This window comes from Megascapheus bottae, chromosome 9, assembly GCF_031878675.1.
Source record: "Megascapheus bottae isolate mThoBot1 chromosome 9, mThoBot2.hap1, whole genome shotgun sequence".
NCBI lineage: Eukaryota > Metazoa > Chordata > Mammalia > Rodentia > Geomyidae > Megascapheus > Megascapheus bottae.
In genome coordinates this window covers 53,443,533-53,457,247 of record NC_143517.1, presented here as the reverse complement: position 1 = coordinate 53,457,247, position 13,715 = coordinate 53,443,533, and the positions used below count along the sequence as shown (strand labels likewise).

The 13,715-nt window shown below is 41.3% G+C and overlaps 1 protein-coding gene across 3 annotated transcripts in view; it reads right to left on the bottom strand.

Moving 5' to 3' along the window:
• The window catches only part of Deptor (DEP domain containing MTOR interacting protein), a 103,712-nt gene that overhangs the window by 51,964 nt on the left and 38,033 nt on the right, over positions 1-13,715 (bottom strand). The gene's annotated exons all lie outside the window — the stretch shown is intronic.

The following is a 13,715-nucleotide window of genomic DNA, read 5'->3' as shown; positions in this document are numbered from 1 at the left end:
AAGGCAGAAGTTTTGAGTTTGAGGGCAATCTGAGCTACCCAGTGAGTTCAAGGACTCCCTTGACTACACAGTGATATTGTCTCAAAAAACAAAAACAAACAAAAAACTTAAGGTTTTTTTTTTTTGTGAATTAAGTCGACTGAATGCTTGTCTCCCCTATCTCCTTCCCAAATTCATGATTCTAGGCTAGTGTTTGAAGATGAGTGAGTCCTTTGGGAGTTAAGCCAAGCTCACGCACACACTCCCCCCCCCCACCCGCCCTCTCTCTCGTCAAATTTGAAGTACCTGACCCCAGATGTCAAAATGCCATATAATCTTCCTTCTTCCTTTTCTTCCTTCCTTCTTTTATTTTTCATTCATTTACTTATCAAAACTCTATCTCAAAAATAACCACAGCGAAAAGAGGCTGAGCACCCTGGCACATGGTTCTAATCCCACCTCCTTGGGAGTTTCAAGTGGGAAGATTGCATATGTGAGCTCAGTCGAGGCCACATAGTGAGAATTCATCTCAAAACAATGCAAGAAGTGGTGCGGGGGAGACTCCTTTAGGAGAAGGTTGTGTGGAGATGAGGTGGACAGACTTATTAGGCAGAGTGTGATTCAGGGCTAAAGGGCATGCTTATTAATATGCTTGAGTAACACACACACACACACACACACAATTCTACACTGTTGATATTGTTTCAGACACAGACTCTCACCTCTATCTCCACTTCTGCCCTTTCTAGCTTAATGATTTTCCTTTCAAGGTGTGGAGAGGGCAAGTGCATCAGGTGAGTTTGTGTCACTTCTGATAAGCAGAACTATGACCTGTCAGCGCTCTAGTGCTGCTGGTCTTCTGGAGCAGTGGCTGGCTAGCCGTTTCTCCAACGTGAGCTTCAGGAACAAGAGCAGCTGACAGGCTTGTCTGAATGGGCTCTGCTGGGCACCTCAGCGCTTCCTTCCCTGGCTTATTTTTCTTTATAATTAAGGACTAGCTCCACCTGGGAGTCTTTTTGGAAGGCAAAGCCCTGATTTGCACCTGGTTGCAGCATGAATCTATAGTCAACGCGTTCAGGTAAGAATTTAAGCCAGGCACTGGTGGTTCACACCTGCCATCCTACCTACTCAGGAGGCTGAGATCTGAGCACTAGTGGTGAGCACAAAAGCTCAGGGACATTGCCCATGTCCAGACCCTGAGTTGAAGCCCCAAGATGGGTACAAAGAAAAGAGAAAAAAAAGTAACATCTAAAATAACCTCTTTTCTTTGCATCAAAATTAAGATTCTATATGTATTTCTACAGATAAGGCCCATCACTTAATTAGTAATCAGAAGTGTGGATGATTTTCTAAAATGTCCTATTTTATAAAGCAAACTGATGTTTAGCAAAAATTTTTATATGCCAGCCTGTAACCATGGCATAAGGCCATATATTGTATAATGGTTAAGCGCTGACCGTATCTGCCACCTGTTAGAGCTCAGCAAATTTTGATTGTGTATGTGGACTGATTGCAACCTTTCCTGGTTCCATATCTGAGTCAAATTTCCCAGAGTCACATTAACCCAGAGGGAAGGCAGCACAATAGAAGGAACTGCTACATTCAGGTGCCAATACAGGAATAGAAATAAGCTGATAGCAATCTCCCTGTACATTGAAAAAATATCCAAGAGTGCCTAGCAGACCCTAGAGAACCTGGGAATATATAGTGTATGTTCCCATAATATATATGTACTGTATATAACATGTATTATATATGACATATGTAATATACCCATATAATATTATATATAATACAAATGATATGCAGGGACAAAAGCCAGAGGAACAGTCAAAATGACCAATGAGCTGGGCGTGGTGGCTCATGCCTGTAACTCTAGCTACTCAGGAGTCTGCAGTCTGAAGATCAAGGTTCAAAGCCAGCCTGGACACAAAAGGACCTGAGACTCTTATCTCCAATTAACCTCCAGAAAATGGAAAGTGGGGCTTGACTCAAGGGTAGGGTGGTAGCCTTGAGTTGAAGAGCTCAGGGACAATGCTCAGGCCCAAGGGTGGTGTAGTAGCCTTGAGCTGAAGAGCTCAGGGATGGCACCCAGGCCTAAAGCCTCATGACCCACCAAAAAATAAAAATAAAAATAAACAATGGCCCATGAGGCTGTGAGGCCAAAAAGGATTGATTGAGAAGACCCAACTTTTCTGTTTTACATATGGCTATCCAGTTGTGTCAACATCAAGGACTAATCTTTCCCTGTCAAATTGTCTCAGCATTTTTTATGTGTGTATTGTGTGCCATTACTGAGACTTGAACTCAGGGACTGGGCATTGTCTCTTAGCTTTTTTGCTCAAATCTGGTGTTCTACCAATTGAGCCACAGTTCTTCTTCTGGCCTTTTGGTGGTTAATGAGAGATAAGACTTTCCTTCCTGGGTTGGGTTTGAACCATGATCCTCTGGGCTCAGTTCTGTGAGTGACTAGGATTATAGGTGTGAGTCACCAGTTTCTGGCTATCTTGGCACTCCTGTCAACAAACAACCTCCACCTCTGTTTCAGGCCTGAACCCTCCCAAGGCTCACAGGTCATAGCATGTGCACTCAGGAAGCTGAGACAGAAATAGAACATCTTTATTCACATCTAGGCTCTGTATTCTTATTATTCACATCTTCCCTTCCTCCTTTCCTTGGAGAATCTAAACTACTGCTTAAATGCGAGTGCTCCTGAACAGTGACACAGGATGTTTATTGCACAGGGAACTTGGCTTCTCAGACAAAGAAAGGCTGAAATCCAGCCCAGCTACTCATGACCATTTCTATGAGGAGAGGAAAGCCACCCAGCTCTCCATCATGTAAAGATACTGAATGACATAGAGGGGCTTTACTTTCGATGACTGGGTAAGTCCAATGGCTTCTATGAAAAGAAAAATTGGAGCTAAGGAACAATCCAAAATCTCTCTGATTCAGTCTCTTAATCTCCCTTGCTTCTTTCTTCTCCCTCCATTTCTCTTTCTCTCCCTCTCTCTTTCTCTCTTCTTTGTCAATACCATAGTTTCAGATATATCCTTTCCATTTGTCATACATTATTTTTTTTTACCGTTCCTCCAACCAAACCAGAAACTCCTACTGATATCATGCTTTAAATGTTTTTATTTCTTAGAAAAAAATCTCTAGGAGAAGGGCACATTTTGTGCTCAATAAATACTTTCCAATCAACTGATGGGAAATAAAGCCAATCTCACATGCAACAATAAAGGAATATTATTTGTCTTGGAAGGATAATGTCCTTTCCTCTAATCAGCTAGAAGAAGGGCTTTTAGTGCTGCTATTATGCCATGTAGAGACTGATATTCTGAAACTGCAGCTGTGATTTTCACATTCCCTATGATCATGTGCCATTTCCAGACCTTGAATCAGCTTTAGAAGAAGCCAAGTGAAAATTCTAAGGCCATATCCACTCTGAAGGCTGGTTTCATAACCAGAAAATTACACAAAAAGGAATGAAATCAAGCACTCTCATCCTCAATACAAAACAATCCAAACCTCTCTCAACCTTACTGACCAATTGTCAAGGAGAGATGCGTTTCATAAAGGTTCTTCTTACACTAGTGGTTGTTTTTTGGGCTGCTTTTGTTTTCATAGTCATGGAAAAAACAGAAGATTTTCCTAGCCACAACAAAGAAAAGAAGAATAAGGGGCCGGGAGTTTGGCCTAGTGGTAGAGTGCTTGCCTAGCATGCACGAAAACCTGGGTTTGATTCCTTGGTACCACATACTTAGAAAAAGCCAGAAGTGGCTAAGGCTCAAGTGGTAGAGCTCTAGCCTTGAGAAAAATCGAAGGACAGTGCTCAGGCCCTGAGCTCAAGCCCAGGACTGGAAAAAAAAAAAAAGGATAAAAGGAAAAGTAAAGAGGAAAAGAAAAAAGTGATGAAGACAAATGGAATCCAATACCCAACAGAGAACATCAATGGATATATTTTACAGGATTAAGAGTGATCACAGGTGAACTTGGCTAGGGGCTGGAACCACCTTTCTGCAGGTGCACAGCAGGTAGGTTGAGCACCTGCTCTCATGTCTTCAAGGAAGCTGCATGGAGATATAATCCCTGCTCTTTCTTTCATCAGGTCTTCCACTATGCAGCCATATTCCTTCTCTTAAGACAGCTGTTAAATCACTATAGTGATATGTCAACTGGCCTTTTAATGACAGTATCAAAGCCTGTGGGGAAAAGAATATTCTTTTATCTCTGTTTTGGCTTTTCTATGTACCCAGGTTGGCCCTGAACATTTAAATTTTCTTTTGGTGTCAGTACTAGGGTGTGAACTCAGGGCCTTGAGCTCTGACACGCAAGGCCAGTATTCTACCACGAGATCACAGCTGCACTTCCAGCAGACTGCAGGAAATTGAAGAGAGAAAGAGTTTCACAGACCTTCTTGTATTGCCTGGATTAAAAATCTCAATCCTCAGATCTCATCCTCCTGAGTAGCTAGGAATACAGGCATGAGACACCAGTGTCAAGTTTCACTGTCTTGAACTCTTCATGCTTCAACTTTCAGGTGCTAGGATTATAAGCACAAACCACCACACAAAGCAAAAAGGATGGTCTTTTCAACAAATGGAGCATTAGATAGCCACATGTGAAAGAATGAAGCTCAACTTTCATCTCACACAATATACAAAATAAAATAAAATAATCTCGCCAGGAATTTGGCCTAGTGGTAGAGTGCTTGCCTAGCATGCACGAGGACCTGGGTTCAGTTCCTTGGTACCACGTACATAGAAAAAAGCCGGAAGTGGTGCTGTGGCTCAAGTGGTAGTGCTCTAGCCTTGAGAAAGTCCAAGGACAGTGCTCAGGCCCTGAGCTCAAGCCCAGGACTGGCAAAAAAAAAATTTTTTAATTAAAAATAAAAATGAAAAAATAAAATAATCTCCAAATGGATTAAAGACCTGGTTTAAGAGGTAAAACTATAAAACCTTTGTAATTGTTGTCCTTAATGTACTATGTTGTCTCTCATCTCCTTTGCTGTCCCTTGGTTATCTCATATTGTTATAGTATCTCACTTTGTTATCTGATATATTGAATTTATTTGTATTTGGATATTTGAAATTTGATAGGGAAGGGGGGAAAACCAAGATGGGTGGGGGGTGTGGGGGGTGTGGGGGGGGGAGGGAAATGGGTACCAAGACATGTGAAAGGGTATCAATGTATGTGAATTAATGCACCTTCTATCTGGCAAATATCATGTAACCCTTTTACTAATTACAATAAAAAATGCAAAAAAAGAAAAAAAAACCCAAAATGTAAAAAACAGTGGTTTTTATGACCTTAAGATTCACAGTGATTTGAAATCATTCTTTAAAAGCACAGAAAAGAAAAAATAAATTGAGCTACATCAGAATCTAAAAGATTTATGGGAGAAAACATTTGAGAATTGTCTTTCTGATAAGGGGCGTAAGAACTCTTAAAGACAAACAAAATCTCTATTAAACAGTGGGAAAATAATCTGAACAAACCAAAGAAGACATGTAAATGGCCAGCAAATATATAGAAAGACAATCAGACTTGATCAGAAAAAAAAAATAATACCACAGTGGTAGCCCTTATCATGGAATAGTTGGCTAAACCAACAAGTTGTGCAATAACAAGATTTGGCAAGGCTAAGAACGTTGGTAGGAATATAAAATGGCATAGCGACTTCAGAAACTATCTCCCACTGCCTCAGATATAGTATATAACCTAGCCATTCAATTCCTAGGTACACATCCAAGAGAAATAAAGATATATATCCACAGAAAAGTATGTACATATATGTTTAGAATAGCATTATTCTTTATGGACCAAAAGTAGAAACACGCCAGGAACCAGTGGCTCATATCTGTAATCTTAGCTACTCACAAGGCTGAGATCTGAGGACTGTGGTTTGAAACCAGCCTTGGCAAGAAAAGTCTGTGTCTCTTATTAAGCACCAAAAAAGCCAGACATGGAGCTGTGGTTCAATATGGTAGAGTATGAGCCTTGAGCAAAGAAGCTCAGGCCCTGGTATGCGTCACGCGCGCACAGAGCACGCACACACACACACACACACACACACACACATACACACATACACACACACAGAGTTCATGCACCATTACTCTGAGAGGTGGGCCTTACATAAGCTGGGACGATAGTCTGAACTGGTCAGAAGAACCAAGGACAAGCATCAGTATAAGAGAGGTAAAGGAGGAATGGTAAGTCAAACAGAAAATCCAAAGAAGGTTAAAAAAGTTAGTTTAGGATTCTGGTCAAAGTTATTTTTTTAAGATATGAAGCCAGGGTAAAAACAACAACAAAAACCAAGAATAGGTGACAAACTGGGTGTTTATGGCTCATGCCTGTAATCCTAGCTACTCAGGAGGATGAGATTTGAGGATCGCAGTTCAAAGCCAGCCAGACAAATCCATGAGACTCTTCTCTCCAATTAACCATCAGAAAACTGGAAGTGCCTCTGTGGCTCAAAGAGGTAGAGTGCTAGGCTTGAGCACAAGGAGTCTCAGGGGCAGTGTGTGTGCAGGCTCTGAATTCAAACCCCACAACCGACAAAAAACAAAGCACCCATGCACACACACAAAAACCAAGAAAACATTCACAAAATAATGTTTGGTAGTTCCACAAGATGTGTTTTGGTTTGTGAAAGTATCCTGAGCTATGATCTGTATGCATTCCAGATATAATTCTCCTGGCTTTATCTCCAGGAATGCAGTACTACGTCCAGTTGAATGTTAACTTTATAGTTAACATTTAACTGCAAACTTCACTTCAATAAATAATGTTCTTTGGACTTTCCTTTCTTTCTTTCTGGTATGAAAGACTTTTGCTTAGTTGCCCTGAAATTAATAAATGGGTTCTGTCAACTTGCTGTATTTTTTTCCCCATTTGGTAGAACAATGCATTTGTTTTCCATCCGAAGCCCTGGGTGAAGGGACTGTAATTAAATCAGGATGTGTTCACTTGGCACACGAAGCAAGAAAAAGAGTGCTCCAGCCATGTCTTGGAATCATCTCTGCATTTGACACACAGCCTCCAGAAAGAGAGCCTCCACAGGAAGTCTGAATGAGGGAAGAGTTCCCTCCTCCTTTAGAAAGTCCCACCCATGCCTTCTACTCCCTGTAAGCTCCACTTGATAGTTCTTTCTGACACATGCAGAGCACAGGTTCCTCTTGCCCAATCCCTGCTTTAACCACCAAAAGTGAGTCCTTCAAAAGGACTCTGTTTGTGCCAGGAGTTTGGCCTAGTGGTAGAGTGCTTGCCTGGCATGCATGAAGACCCAGGTTCGATTCCTCAGTACCCCATACATAGAGAAAGCTGAAACTGGTGCTGAGGTTCAAGTGGTAGAGCTCTAGCCTTGAGAAAGTCCAAGGACAGTGCTCACTAATGATGGCTTCAATTATTCTTTTATTTTCTGAATGTATATAATCAGAACCTACAACTAGTAAAGGAGAATAAAAAATATACTTATTCTTTCTACTCAAATTTAAACTTCCTTTAGTTTAGGGAAGGGGTTGCCCCTCACCTCCTTTCCGATTGAGCTGCCTATCATGCTCTATTAATTAGAAGTAGTCCTTACTGCTCCTGCCTCGGACTGAAACTTTAGACATTTTGTAAAGTAAAAGCTTCAGACTCGAAATACTTAGAATCATGGTCTCTAAAACTGAAAATTGATATTCCCAGGCTTTCTGACATTAAGAACTTTGGCAAGTTAGCTCACTTCTCTACAGATTTCTCTCAATTTCTTATGTGCCAAAGTGAGAATAACATTATTTCTGGTTTTGTTTTTAATTCTTTGAGAGTATATACTCAGAACTAAAATTGTTGGATAATTTGCTAATTCTAATATTTCCTTCCTCCTCTCCCCCTCCTCCTCTTCTTCCTCCAATTCTTCTTCTTCCTCTTCTTCTTCCTCCTCCTCTTCCTCCTCCTTTTTTCTTTCTTTCTCCTCCTCCTTCTCTTCGTCCTCTTCCTCCTCCTCCTTCTTCTTGTCTATGTTTACCAGATTGGCCTCAAACTTTTAGTCCTCCTGCTTCAGCCTTGAGAGTAGCTGAGATTGCAGGCATATGCTACCAGGCTGAAATATTTATAACATTTTGAGGTACTCAATCGAGTTTGAACTAGATTCATAGCTATTACATTATATTTCCCATAAGGTGTGTAAACGGGTTCTAATTTCTCCATATCCTCACCAACACTTTTTCGTTTCTTTATTTCATATTTTATTTGTGTGTGTGTGTGTGTGTGTGTGTGTGTGTGTGTGCATGCAAGCACACCAGTACCAGGGTTTGAACTCAGAGCTTGGGTGCTATTCCTTAGCTTTTTCAATTAAGACTCACTCTACAACTTGGACCATACCTCCACTTCCCAGTTTTTTTGGTGGTTAACTAGAGATAAGAGTTGCATGGATTTTCCTGCCTGAGCTGGATTTGAACCACAATCCTCAGACCTCACCCTTCTGAGTAGCATAGCTATTTTATTTTAGTCATTCTCGAGTGTGAGGAAGTGACACCCAGTACTTCCTTCTCATAGTGACCCTTGTGTTCCCAGATGCATTTTACCACAACTACTTCCCAGGTTTAGGGCTTAACCAAATGCATAGATAGACTCTGGCTAGCTCTATCCTCGGAAAGAATACTGAGTTCAGTTCCCTGGGTCTGCTTGAAGTTTGCCTCTCGGGATGGCCCTTCCCTGCAGGCTGAGGCTGTCTCTGTGAGATATATCTGTGAATGAGTCTATTCTTTTCAACATGCACACTCTACATTTATAATTTATGACATTTATACTGATATTGAGTTTTATTACAAGAGAGTGGTTAGAGAAATGTTTGGAAATGACTGCAGTATAATTTCATTTGTTGAGAATTAAAATGATTAAAAACTTTCAGTTTATTTTATGCAGTCTTGCCTACTTCCCCAAGGTTCCTGGCAAATTATTATACATTTAGATACTCTGTTGGGCAAGGCATAAAACTTAAAGATGATCTGCAATTAATACAATTTTTTTTCATAAAATGAAAATGGAACCAGTGCCAGTAGCTCACACATGTAATCCTAGCTACTCAGAAAACTGAGATTGGAGTATCACAGTTCAAAGCCAGCCCAAGCAGAAGTCTGAAAGACTCTTTAATTAACCACAAAGAGCCAGAAATGGAGCTGTGCCTCAAGTGGTAGAGTGCTAGCCTTGATCAACAAAAGCACAGGGACAACACCCAAGCTTCAAGTTCAAGCCCAGTAAAGTTACAAAAAATAAACAACAATAAAAAAAGAAAGTGGGCTGGGAGGTGGTGGCTCACTCTTGTAATCTGACCTAATCAGGAAGCTAAGATTTGAGGATCACTGTTGGAAGCCAGCCTGAGTAGAAAAGTCCATATCTAATTAGGTAGCACAAAGCCAGGGGTGGAGAAGTGGCTCAAGTAGTGAAATGCCAGCCTTGAAGGTCTGACCCAGTGTTGGCACAATAAATGAATCAATTGGAAAATGAAACCTGGGCAAGATAAGCAAACTGAAAATCTTCTTCATGTATAGAAAACATTAGAGTTTGTAAAATAGTTCAAGATGTCGTAAGATAAAAAATATGAATCAGAAGTCAAGTCTTGGTTGCTTCCACAATGGAAACAGAATAAGATGGCACAAAAAACCTTAAAGACTTATTAAAAATAATCTTTACCTCCATCCCTTAGGGTCTCTATCCATCACGAACCTTCTCTCTGGCTCCCAGAACCTACTGCACAGTGGGATTTCTCATGCCATTGGATAGCCAACTGCGTTCGTCGATCTGATGGATCACACAATGTATAAAATGCTTTGTAAACCAAGAGGCCAGACAAGGCAAAGCTGGGGCTGCGGCAGCTCTTCGTGGGCATCAAGCTCTCTCAGCCCATCATTTACACTACAAGCTCAGCAGCTCCCCACAATCAGAACTTGGGAATCCTTTGTTCATTTAACAAATATTTACTGTGCCCGGCAAAGAGGGAGAACAAAGGACCTATCTTGGAGCACAAGGTGGACAAAACCTCAGGTAAGATTCACCATACAGAGGGCTCTGCCGCTCTGGATATAGTCTCGCCCTTTCATTTCCTTTCTGTCCTGCAGAAGAGAATAAAGGAAGCAGTGGGAAAACACAGACCTAATAGCATATAGGCCCTATTAGCCAATTCCTCAGGATACAGTCAAGCAGGATAATGAGCTAGTCGTGGCTTGAGAGAGAAATGCTGTGATGAAAATCAAAGGAAAGCCCAGAAAAAAATACCTCTAGGCAATTAGACTGATCTCCATATCAAGACTGAAGTGGGCTTGGGGGTGGGGAGGACATATAGCTCAAGTGGTAGTGCAACAGTCTTGAACAAGAATGCCTAGCTAGAAAGCAAGGCCCTGAGTTCAAACCCAAGTACTGGCAGAACATTTTTCAAAAATTGGAAAAGTCTCCTTTTTGATTTGAATATGAAAACAAATATAAAATATATTCACTTTCTCTGCATGTGTGTACGTGTGTGTTGTGTGTGTGCACTCTACCACTAGGCTACCCTCCCGACCCTGAGTTCTTGATAATCCCTCATCTCCTTCAGTGCTGAGATCAAACCCAGGGCCTCATACATGCTTGGCAGGCACACCAAGAAGGAATTACAAATGGCTCCCACCCCCCTGATACTTGATAATTTTGTGCTCAACTTTTATTTTAAGAGATCTATGTTTCCAGCTGGTGAAAGAAAATCCAGGTCTGTGCCTGCATCTCCACATAGATTCAGTGTGGGCCTTTACCCCGCTTAGGAAGATTTCCTTTGCAAAATAGAAATTGTACTCTTGGGAAGAACGTGACTCATCTTCTCATGTTGGGTCTCTCATGTATCTGTGCCTGTGCAAAGTGAAGTAGGGAAAGTGCAAAGGCCTTCTGGAAGGATGCTGAGAGGCCTTATTCTCTGTTCCCTAAGTATGTGCTGCTTGTGTATAAAAGTGTATTCTGTCCTGCATGTGACTAGAGGAATTCTTCACAGTCACAAAGCCAAGGAGTTACACACAGTACCTGAGCTCATTGGTTCTTGTCTATCCCCAGAAGGAGTTTAAGAGTTCTGTATAATCACTATCTCATTATTACATGGGCCAATGGAGACCTGAAAAGGTGAGGCTACTTAACCCAAGACACGGGGAGCCTTTGTCAACAGCCAGCTCCTGAGCTCTACTGCCATGCTAGGGTGCTTCTTATAACATTAGGATAAAGTGAGAATAACAAGGGTCACTTACTTATTTACTTCGATAATAAAAGCAGCTAACACGCCTTGTGATTGGAGACCCTTCCTCTCTTCCTCCCTTCCTTCTCTTTTTCTCTCTCTTTCCTCTCCCCACCCCCCAACCCGGTCCCAAAGATTGTACATGCTAATAAGTGTGAGTTCTCTACCACAAGCTATATCTCCGGCACTTACTTTTTTTTTTGAAACAGGCTCTTACTATGTAAGCTGGCCTCAAACTTTCCATCCTCCTGTTTCTGTCTTCTGACTGTTGGGATTACAGAAATGAACTACCATGCTCAATTTAAGACTCTTAATTACATTTGTTCCAAGACTGAGGCAAAGTCGATGGAATGAAATTTAAGACCCAGAAGTCACTGAAATTCTAATTTCAAGTCTATTTTGGAAAATGAAAAAAGATAACAGAAAACAAAACAGAAAATAAACACCAGCATAGGTTCAGAAAACCAAAGTAGCACAAAACCTCAACCAAAGTCCTAGCAATAAGAGAACAAACAAGCAAAGGACAGGCCAAAGGAAATGCAACGGGGCCAGTCCCTGGGAGCTGGGGAGAAGCTGCCTGGTCAGCAGACTCAGTAGCTGCTGCCCTGCCCCCAGACCCTCTGCAGCAAGGCAGAACTGACTGCCTAAGGATCCTACAAGCTCTAACTGAAAATGAGAAGATAAGGAAGTTCCCACAAAAATTTAATACAAATGCTTTGAGGAACTTAATTCACAAATTAAAGGCACTGTCATCTCCCCCCCCCCCCACGGGGCTTCAATTCTGGGCTTGGGCATTGTCCTCAAGTTCTTCAGCTCAAGACTACAGCTCTACCCCTAGAGCCACAGTGCCACTTCCAGTTTTCAGTGATTACTTGGAGATAAGAGTCTCATGGGCTTTTTAGTGCCTGGGCTGGCTTTGAACAGTGAGCCTCAGATCTCAGTCTACTGAGTAGCTAGGATTTTAGTGTGAGCTACCACACCCCACTGTCTTTTTTTTTTTTAATCAATAGAATCTAGATAGGTTTACTCTGAATGAAGGTCATACTCTCATTTTCCAAAGCCTACTAGCAGCTCCTGCTTTATTTTCAGCCAAGTCTTACAGAGAATACCCTGACAACTTAGAAACCCTTCGTCACAGTTTAAAGTCAGCTGGATTCCAAAGTAAATGTTGATTTCACTTAACTAAGCTCTATTAAAGAAAATAAAAGGATTTACTAATGATTCGGTTACAACAACTTTGGGGGTTGAGCTTCTGGGCTTCAAATTCCAGCTGTTTTTCTCTAGTACATGACCTTGGATAAAGATAAATCTCTATGCTACATTTTCCTCATTCATAGTACAGAGACAACAATACCCTAACTCGCCTACCTAGTATAAGTAAATAAAGCAGATTAGTCCAGATGTTTGATACATAGCAATTAAACATCAGTAGCTATTACCCTTAGAGCTCTCACAAGACCTTCATTTACAATTGTTGGAGATATCCCAAAAGGGGTATGGCAGAAAAAAAATCAATTAAAACATTTTTAAATCTCAATTTAAAAAATATGAACAATAATGAACAATGAGTAAAACCAAGAATTCACTTTTGGGGGCTTCTGCTGGTGCTGGGACTTGAACCCAAGGCCTGGCATGCTAGACCAGTGTTCCACCGAGGTACATCCTTAGACCTTCTTCATTTTTTTTTTTGAGACAGGGTCTTACTCTGTAGTGCAAACTGGCCTTAAACCTGCTATATAGCTGAAATTGTCCTTGAACTTGAGAACTTCCTGTCTTAGCCTACAGAGTACTGAGATTTATAGGTGTGTATTTACCATATCCAACTTGTTTACTTTTTTACTGCTAATACTATGGAAAAAAAAAGTGTGGAAAACTTAGACATCATAGTACAAGCTTAACTCTGTACAAGGCTAGCCTAGAAAATAGGGATGTCAGAGAAGTGCATTTACACACACACACACACACACACACACACACACACACACACACACGTGTGGATGAAAGTGCCAATTCCTAAGGTGTCAGATTCCACAACTTTCAGTAACTGAAAAGCAGGGGCCAAGCTCTGAAAAACAACACCTAGGTCATCTAAGGTCAAGTATATTTTAATTTTTTTCTTTGCATTAATTTTATAAGCAAATTGGAGAAATCAATAATGGAAAATCTACAGCAGTAGTGATCAACTAACTCATCAACAGTCTCCCTCCCTCCCTCCCTTCTGTCCTTCCTCTGCCCTTTCCCTTTCCCTCCCTTCCCCTCCCTTCAACTTTCCTCCCCTCTCCTCCTCTCTCCTCCCTTTTCTCTCATGCCAGGGTTAAATTCCACTGCCTCATGCATGTGAAGCATACCTATATACGTCCATTTCTCTGAACATTTACCATATGATTGGCCAGAGGCATGTTAGCAGGCCATAAAAGACACAAAGACTGGAGCTCAGGATGAAGCTCAATGGAAGAGCATTTGCAACATTGCAAGGCCACCAGCACCAAAAGAT